This window comes from Pan troglodytes, chromosome 1 (assembly GCF_028858775.2).
Source record: "Pan troglodytes isolate AG18354 chromosome 1, NHGRI_mPanTro3-v2.0_pri, whole genome shotgun sequence".
Taxonomy (NCBI): Eukaryota; Metazoa; Chordata; class Mammalia; order Primates; family Hominidae; genus Pan; species Pan troglodytes.
Window position 1 is genome coordinate 49085596 of NC_072398.2, and position 9046 is coordinate 49094641.

A 9046-nucleotide genomic window follows, 5' to 3' on the forward strand; every position below is an offset into this window, starting at 1 on the left:
GTTTGAGACAGGGTCTCCCTCTGTCACGCAGGCTGCAGTCCAGTGGCACAATCAGGCCTCACTGCAGCCTCAACTTGCGGAACTCAAGCAATTTTCCAGCCTCAGCCTCCCAAATAGCTGGGACTACAGGTGTGCACCACCAAGCCTGGCTAATTTCTGTATTTTTTTGTAGAGGAGTTTCACCATGTTGCCCAGGCTGGTCTCAAACTCCTGGGCTCAAGTGATCTGCCCCCTCGGCCTCTCAAAGTGCTGGGATAACAGGGGTGAGCCATCACACCTGGCCAGGATAGAATAATTAAAATAGCTAGAAGAGAATAACTTGAATGCTCCTAGTTAAGGTGATGAATATCCCAATTATCCTGATTTGATTGTGTAAATGTATCAAGTTATCCCATGTACTCCGAAATATGAATCTCTAATATGTATCAATTAAAAAATAGTGCTCAGGCCAGGTGTGGTGGCTTATGCCTGTAATCTCAGCACTTTGGGAGGCCAAGGAGAGTGGATCTTTTGAGGTCAGGAGTTCAAGACCAGCCTGGCCAACATCGCGAAACCCCATCTCTACTAAAAATACAAAAATTAGCCAGGTGTGGTGGTGCACACCCGTAATTCCAGCTACTTGGGAGGCTGAGGCGTGAGAATCACTTGAACTCGGGAGGTGGAGGTTGCAATGAGCCAAGATTCTACCACTGCACACCAGCCTGGGTGGTGAAGTGAGACTGTCTCAGAAAAACAAAAAAAAAATAGTTCTCATATACTAAAAGCTGGAACAATACAGAGCAGATTAGCATGGCACCTGTGCAAGGATGACACACAAATTTGTGAAGTGTCTCATATTTATTAAAATTTTTTTAATATACATTTTTAAAAATAAAAAAATAGGTAGACAGCAGTGGCTCACACCTGTAATTCCACTACCTTGGGAGGTTGAGGCATGAGGATTGCTTAAAGCCAGGAGTTTGAGACCAGCCTGGGTAGTATAAAGAGACCCCATATCTAAAAAAAAATTTTTTTTAATTAGCCAGGTATGGTGGCACATGCCTGTAGTACCAACTACCGAGGAGGCTGAGGCAGGAGGATTGCTTGAGCCCAGGAGTTTGAGGCTGCAGTGAGCTATAATTGTGCCACTGCACTCCAACCTGGGTGACAGAGCAAGACCCTATCTCAAAAAAAAAAAAAAAAGATAAATAAATAAAATGACGGTCAAATTGAAAAAATAAATAAATAAAATACCCCTCAAAACACACAAAAGGTCAACCTCAATTTTTAAGTGATCTAGCAATACAATGGAGCTATGGCATGGGACTCATGGTAGCTATTTCAACAACTGGAAATGATTCAGATAAACTTTTGCAAATGTAATTAAATACATACTTTGCTTTATTTGATGGATTTGTTTTTAAAAATTTAGATGTAAGCCAAATTTAGCAAAATAAAAACATCCTATTTACTGTTCAATGCAAGCTTGTATTCCTTGTGTAAAATGGAAAATCCTTCTGCAGTGTTGATATCTACTTTCTGATTGATTTGTCTTAAAGTTTGCAACTTTGAATCCTTTCTCCTCTTTTCTCCTCTCATTTTCTATCCCTCTCCAACTTTTTTTGTGTGTTCGCTCACTTACTTGAACAAAGTGCATATCCAAATAAGTTACCTAAGATTGATTGCCATAAATCTGAAGCCTTTGGGCCATATTTTTAAAATTATTAGGCTGGGTGCGGTGGCTCACACCTGTAATCCCAGCACTTTGGGAGGCAGTGGTGGGTGGATAACCTGAGGTCAGGAGTTCAAGACCAGCCTGGGGAACATGGTGAAAACCCATCTCTACTAAAAATACTAAAATTAGCTGGGCACGGTGGGGCATCTCTGTAATCCCAGCTACTCAGGAGGCTGAGGCAGGAGAATTCCTTGAGCCTGGGAGGCAGAGGTTGCAGTGAGCCAAGATTGCACCATTACACTCCAGCCTGGGTGACAGAGAGAGACTCCATCTCAAAAAAAAACAAACAAACAAAAAAAAAAAACTCAAACTGCAACAAAAGCAAATCTGCAGTCACATCTTACTTCCTTGCTCTCAGGGTATTTGGTCCCCACTGTGTCTGTTATCCAGAATATCTAGCTGGACTCCCAGCAGCTACAGAAAATTTTAGCGTTGGGCTGGTTTTTTTTTTTTAAGTCTATCATCCACTATCCAGGATTACTACAGTCAAATGAATAGACATTCATTGAGAACCTACTGTGTCCTTCCAGAGTTGTCCTAGATTTTGTGGGAGACACAAAGAATCAGAATGACAGAGCAGTGGGACTTTGGAGCTGAAAGGGTCATCATAGTTTCAGTTCAGCCTCCTTGATTTAGAGTTAAAGAACCTGATAACCAGATGTGTGTAGGGCCTCACTGAAAAGCCCACATGTGGTCACAGAGCCAGGAGTGGAGCCTGCAGCTCTGGACTCTCACATGGTTATTTATTACCTGATTACAGGAACATACTTAGGCGTTTGCTTCATGGCATGCACTGTGTAGGGCACTGGAGGTTCAGAAATAAAAGGCTTCCGGGAGAAAGGTAAGGACTTTCCCTTCTGGGGAAAACAGGAGGCAAGTGAAATCAGTGCAGTGGGGTTTTTTTTATTGTTGTCATTTTACGGTTTTTATTTTTATCTTTTGAGATGGAGCCTTGCTCTGTCGCCCAGGCGGGAGTGCAGTGGTGCGATCTCGGCTCACTGCAACCTCCATCTCCCAGGTTCAAGCGATTCTCCCACGTCAGCCTCCAGAGTAGCTGGGATTATAGGCTTGTGCCACCATGCCTGGCTAGTTTTTGTATTTTTAGTAGATACGGGGTGTCATCATGTTCACCAGGCTGGTCTCAAACTCCTGACCTCAAGTGATCCGCCCACCTCGGCCTCCCAAAGTGCTTGGATTACAGGTCTTAGCCACCACACCCAGCCTATTTTGTTTTTGAGACAGAGTCTTGTTCTGTCACCCAGGCTGGAGTACAGTTGCGTGATCACGGCTCACTGTGACCTCAACCTCCCAGGTTCAAGTGATCTCCTACTTCAGCCTCCCAAGTAGCTGGGACTACAGGCATGTGCCACCACATCCAGCTACTTTTTGTATTTTTAGTAGAGACGGGTTTCTGTCACAAGTTGAGGCCAAGTCTGCGAAATCAGTGACACTCCCCAAGGCACCCCCCAAAAAAAATCCCAAGATACACTGTCCTCCTTCACCAGACCACTCTCTATATTTCATTTTATGCTGTGTCAACTTGATATCAAAAAAGGACTGTAAAAATATTCTTTACAAAAGAAACAAACAAACAAACATGAGTTTTGCCATGTTGGCCAGGCTGCTCTCAAACTCCTGTGCTCAAATGATCGACCCATCTTGGCCTCCCAAAGTGCTGGGATTACAGGCATGAACCACTGTGCCTGGCCTTATGAGGATGAACTCAGGCGGCTGTGGAGGCCCAGGAAGTGCACCAAACACAAATTCAAGGTGGGGATGAGGCAAGGAAGCCTTCTGGGAGTAAGTAATGCAAGACCTGAGTCTTGTGGGATGGGTGAAAACAGGAAAAAGCCAAGTGAGGAATGGTGTGTTACTTATTACTGAAAGGGGAATAATATACCCATATGCAAATTAAGTTGCAATAAAAGAGGTGGTATACCAAGGCCATATATAGCTAACTTCCAAATGAATTGAAAACCAGTCATTTTTCATGGAATTCAGAAGAGGAATATGTGGACAGATTAAAAACATGGGCAGAACAGATGCTCCAAGTTGTTTGGTTACATGGTTTTGGTTTTTCGTTTTCTGTCGCAGTAGGTCCTGTGGTAAGGGGAAGAACCCACTTTGGAGGTAGAAGATAGGAATCCCAGTTTTTCTGTGTACTGGACAATATGGCCTGTCTGTACACCAAGTATAATAATGCTGAGCCCACTGGACGGATGGTGGTGATGATTAAATGAGATGCCGAAGTTCTGAGTGCTCCATTACGACCCATCAGCTGTGATGTGTCATCCATATGTCATTAGCATATAGCCATATAAACCCATCTTTAATCAGAGCACTGGACTGTAAACACCCCCTCTGGTGTTTTCTTCTCAATAATCTAAGACTGTGTAGTAAGGAGAGATTATGAGGGAATCTGTCAAGGAACCAAACACATTTGCTCTAGGAGAAAATGGCCAGTTCCTCATGACCAAGGAAATGCTGGGGCTATTCTATATCTATGTCTGTATTTTAATTTAATTTAATTTAATTTTTTTAGAGATGGGGCTCTTGCTATGTTGACCAGGCTGGTCTTGAACTCCTGACCTCAAGCAATCCTCCCATCTTGGCCTCCCAAAATGCTGGTATTTAGGCATGAACCATGATGCTCAGCCCTATATCTATATCTTTTTAGAGACAGGGGTCTCACTCCATCACCCAGCCTGGAGTGCAGTGGTGTAGTCATAACTCACTGCAGTCGCTACTTCCTGGGCTCAAGAGATCTTCCTGCCTCGGCCTCTCGAAGTGCTGGGATTATAGGCATGAGCCGCTGCACTCAGCCCTATAGTATATATTAATTAACTTTGTCTCTACTTGTGTTTTGTGTGTTTAGATCACATTGTCCCCTGCATGTCCACAAAGAAGTTACATTCCCAGTATCAAACAGAAAAGAGAGTGCTAGTTTGGAGTTGAAGAACTCTCTCTCTCTCTCTCTCTGTGTGTGTGTGTACAAATAGTGCCCGGGTTCAGGAGGCTGGCTCTGGAGGGCTGCTGCATTGATTTAAGCTAAGCTTTGTTGGATGACCTTGGGCAAGTTACTTAACTGCTCCGTGCCTCAATTTCTTTGCAAAATAAGGATAGTAATTGTACCTATGTCCTAGAGTTGTGAGGATCAAGCGAGTTAATTTTATCAAAAGCCTAGCACATAGTATCAGTGAATGTTAGTCATTACTTTCTCCCCATTGTTTGCATACTACTTATGTATCCTAAGGTGAACGTTTTTTTTACTAGAGCCAGAAAACTATTGATTGAAGTTGATTTAAGCAATCGTTTATTTATTTTAAACCTACATATGTTTTAATAGGAAAAAAAACCCTAATGTTTGCTTGGGAAGAATTGTGGAAAAGACAATTTTGGTAAAGACCATTTTGCAGTTCTTGTCTTGATATCAAGTTGATACAGCATAAAATGAAATATAGAGAGTGGGCTGGTGACGGAGGACAGTGTATACTGGGATTTTTTTTTAGAGTCTGGAGAGTGTCACTGACTTCACAGACTTGGCCTCAGCTTGTGAGAAGTAGGTGTGGTTGGCAAAGCATAGTAGGCATCCTCATGTACTCTGGGCTATACATGTATCTCTCATCTACAAACACTGAAGTTATATTTTCTTTTTCTTTTTTTTTTTTGAGATGGAGTCTCGCTCTGTCGCTCAGGCTGGAGTGCAGTGGTGCTACCTCGGCTTACTGCAACCTCCCCATCCCGGGTTCAAGCGATTCTCCTGCCTGAGCCTCCTAAGTAGTTGGGATTACAGGTCCATGCCATGACATCTGGCTCATTTTTGTATTTTTAGTAAAGATGGGGTTTCACTGTGTTGGTCACACTGGTCTCGAACTCCTGATCTCGTGATCCACCCGCCTCAGCCTCCCAAAGTGCTGGGATTACAGATGTGAGCCACTGAGCCCAGCCTGAAGTTTTATTTTCTTTCTCTTTTCTTTTTTTTTTTTTTTTAAATGGAATCTCGCTCTGTTGCCCAGGTGGGAGTGCAGTGGCATGATCTCAGCTAACCACAAACTCCGCCCCCCAGGTTCAAATGATTCTCTTGCCTCAGCCTCCCGAGTAGCTGGGACTACAGGCGCATGCCACCATGCCCGGCTAATTTTTGTATTTTTAGTAGAGATGAGATTTCACCATGTTGACCAGGCTGGTCTCGAACTCCTGACCTCGTGATCCACCTGCCTTGGCCTCCCAAAGTGCTAGGATTACAGGGGTGAGCCACTGCACCCGGCTTGCCCGGCCTGAAGTTATATTTTCTATAGAAAGTACCCATCCATTAATTATTTGATCAGTGAAGGCATGTGAGATTTGTCTAAGTGTAAAAGTGGAAGGTGAAAGGCAACCAGTCTGCAGGAAATGCTTGCACATGTGAAACGACTTAGGAGACTAAAGTTATTTTCCTAAAGAGTGGGTTTCAAAGTAGTTTGATAACAAATGAGGTGTTTTGTATGCATCTTATCTGACATCAGTAAAAGCATTATCAAAAGTTGGCCCAATTTAGGGATTCAAAGTACTTTGTACCTCATCTTAATCCTCAGTTTGATAGCTGTCATTGTTCTAGAAGATGGCTGGATAATTTTTTTTTTTTTTTTTTTTGAGACAGGGTCTCACTCTGTCACCCAGGCTGGAGTGCAATGGCACTATCTGGTCTCACTGCAACTTCCAGCTCCTGGTTTCAAGCGATCCTCCCACCTCAGCCTCCCAAACAGCTGGGACTACAGACACATGCCACTATGCCTGGCTAATTTTCGTAGTTTTAGTAGAGACAGTGTTTTGCCATGTTGCCCAGGCTGCACTTGAACTCCTGGCCTCAAGTGATCCGCCTGCTTTGGCCTCCCAAAGTGCTAGGATTACAGGTGTGAGCCACCGTGCCACACCAAGTTGGACAATTTTGAATTGCTACAATGATCTGTGTTAGTCCTAAAGTCACTAAGAGGCACAAGAGACCTATTGTGCTGACAACTTTTAAAGTTTTATGGTAATTGCTATTGTGTTAACACTTTCAAAATACTTCATTACATATAATGTGCTTCAAGTGAAGCTTCTTAAAAAATAGTGTTTAAAATCATTTCTAAACCGGGTTCTAAATATCTAGTCTCTTATTTGAATTTGCAATAAATTGGCAAGATTGAAAGTAAATTTCATTTGTTATACCCAGAGACTGAGAAATAGAATTCAAAAGCTTGTTTGAATTCTTTTCACAATGATATTTTTTCCTGTATTCAACTTGAGTTACCTTATGTGTAACTGATTGCAGTTATAAATCTGCCTTATCAGATCTCTGAAAGGATAATAGAGAAAAATGATTCTAAAGCCCTTTATGGAATATTTAATACTTTTCTACATCCAAAATAAAATGTTTTATGCTTTATAACTTTAGAGAATTTTTCTTTATAGCTCTTGTAATCTACATTAAATATTTTCCTCTTCTTGGCTTACCTTAAGATCTGTCTCTATGGCTAGCATGTGCCCCCCCCACACACATGTGTTAAAAACATTTAATATACTCTCTTGGAATTTTACAGTTTTATAACTTTGCAAAATAGCTAGTGTTTAATTTTTATCATTGCTTTTCTTTTCTATTTTTAATTTGGGAATGAAAATCTTACCTAATGTTGCTCTGGATGACTTGATTTGGTTTATGTATATTTTACACATTTTCTACTCAGATGTGTTCTAGGGAGCCTGAAGAATATCCTTTAGATTGCCAGGATTTCAAAACCTCCCTTCCATTTGCTTATACTCCTCATTGTACTAGGCAGAAAAGACAAATATTATTAGCTCCACTTAATGAGTAGAAAAACTCAGGCGTGAGTGGTGATGTTGTAAAAGTCAGAGTAACAAATCAACAACAGAGCTGATATTGAGTGGGTGATGACCTCACAGGGGAATGGCCATCCTCAGCTATCTCTGCCCCGGCATCTGGGTAGGCCTCTCCAAAGGCGTCGCCTCCCGGAGAAGGCTTGCCTTCACCATACTGCAGGAAAAGCTCGTACCCTGAAATTGATTTGGCTGAGTTTTTACACTGGCTTAATGTTAAGAACTTGGTTATTTCTTGCCATTTCATCTCTGAAAACCAGCAGGTGTAGATTCTCCCCTAATGGCTTTCAAAGAGCAAACAACTCCCATCAAATCTTTTTTGCCAAAACTGTCACATTAAAACAACATTCTCTTGCAGCAACAACACATTTAAACAGATCAACGTTTCTCTTAGTGGAAACATGTTTGTATCTCTGCCTCAAATCTTCTAAAATCTTGTTCAAGATATTGCTGAGTATCAGGCTTTTGGGAAAGTCCACTATGATTTGTTAAAGAGACCTTCATCATCCCAGAGTCCCCAAATCATTTTATCAGGAGATTTGCAAGGTTTTCCATTTAGTTGCACCAGGTTTAAGATTTCTTCTTTTTCTTTTTCTATTGTTAAGAGAAACCACAGAAAAGAGAAGACCATTGTGTCTGCCCTATGTCTTCAGGACCTGAATGAATCTTTTGGCATTTGGGACTGGCTAACAACAAGGCCCATTTTCTCCCTGAGATACGGCCAAGTTGGTCCCAATTTTTGTTGCCTGTCCAGAAGAGAAAGAAAGCCCATCACATGGCACATCCAGCTGCCTGTGGTTTTTTCTTTTCCCTTCCTTCCTTCCCTCCTTCCTTCCTTCCTTCCTCCCTCCCTCCCTCCCTTCCTTCCTTCCTTTTTTCTTTTATTTATTTCTTTCTTCCTTTCTTTTCCTTGAGACTGTGTTGCCCAGGCCAGAGTGCAGTGGCAAGAACATGGCTCACTGCATACAGCCTTGATCTCCTGGGCTCAATGAATCCTCCCACCTCTGTCTCCTGAGTAGCTGGGACTACAGGTGTGTGCCACCACGACTGGCTAGTTTTTGCATTTTTTTTATAGAGATGAGGTTTTACCATGTTGCCCAGGCTAGTCTCGAACTCCTGGGCTCAAGTGATCCCCCCATCTCAGCCTCCCAAAGTCCTAGGATTACAAGCATGAGCCACTGCTCCCAGCCTGCCTGGGTTTCAATCTCTACAATATCTTGATTTTGACCTGAGTAGTCAAAAAACTGACAGATAAAATATCCAGAATTTTTAAGCCACCGTCTCTACTAAAAATACCATTGTGCATAAAAAGAAAAACCCTAGCATTTTAGAAAAATGGGCATAGGGCTGGGTGCAGTGGCTCATGCCTATAATCCCAGCAATTTGCAGGGCCAAGGTGGCTGGATCACTTGGAGCCAGGAGTTTGAGAGCAGCCTGGCCAACACGGGGAAACCCCATCTCTACTAAAAATACAAA

The 9046-nt window shown here is 42.4% G+C and overlaps 1 non-coding gene across 1 annotated transcript; it reads left to right on the forward strand.

Annotated features, from left to right (window-relative positions):
- Positions 1-737: 737 nt before the first annotated feature.
- On the forward strand, positions 738-841 carry LOC112207020 (U6 spliceosomal RNA). The gene has a single exon (XR_002941506.2). It is a non-coding gene; the product is annotated as a U6 spliceosomal RNA (small nuclear RNA).
- Positions 842-9046: the final 8205 nt, after the last annotated feature.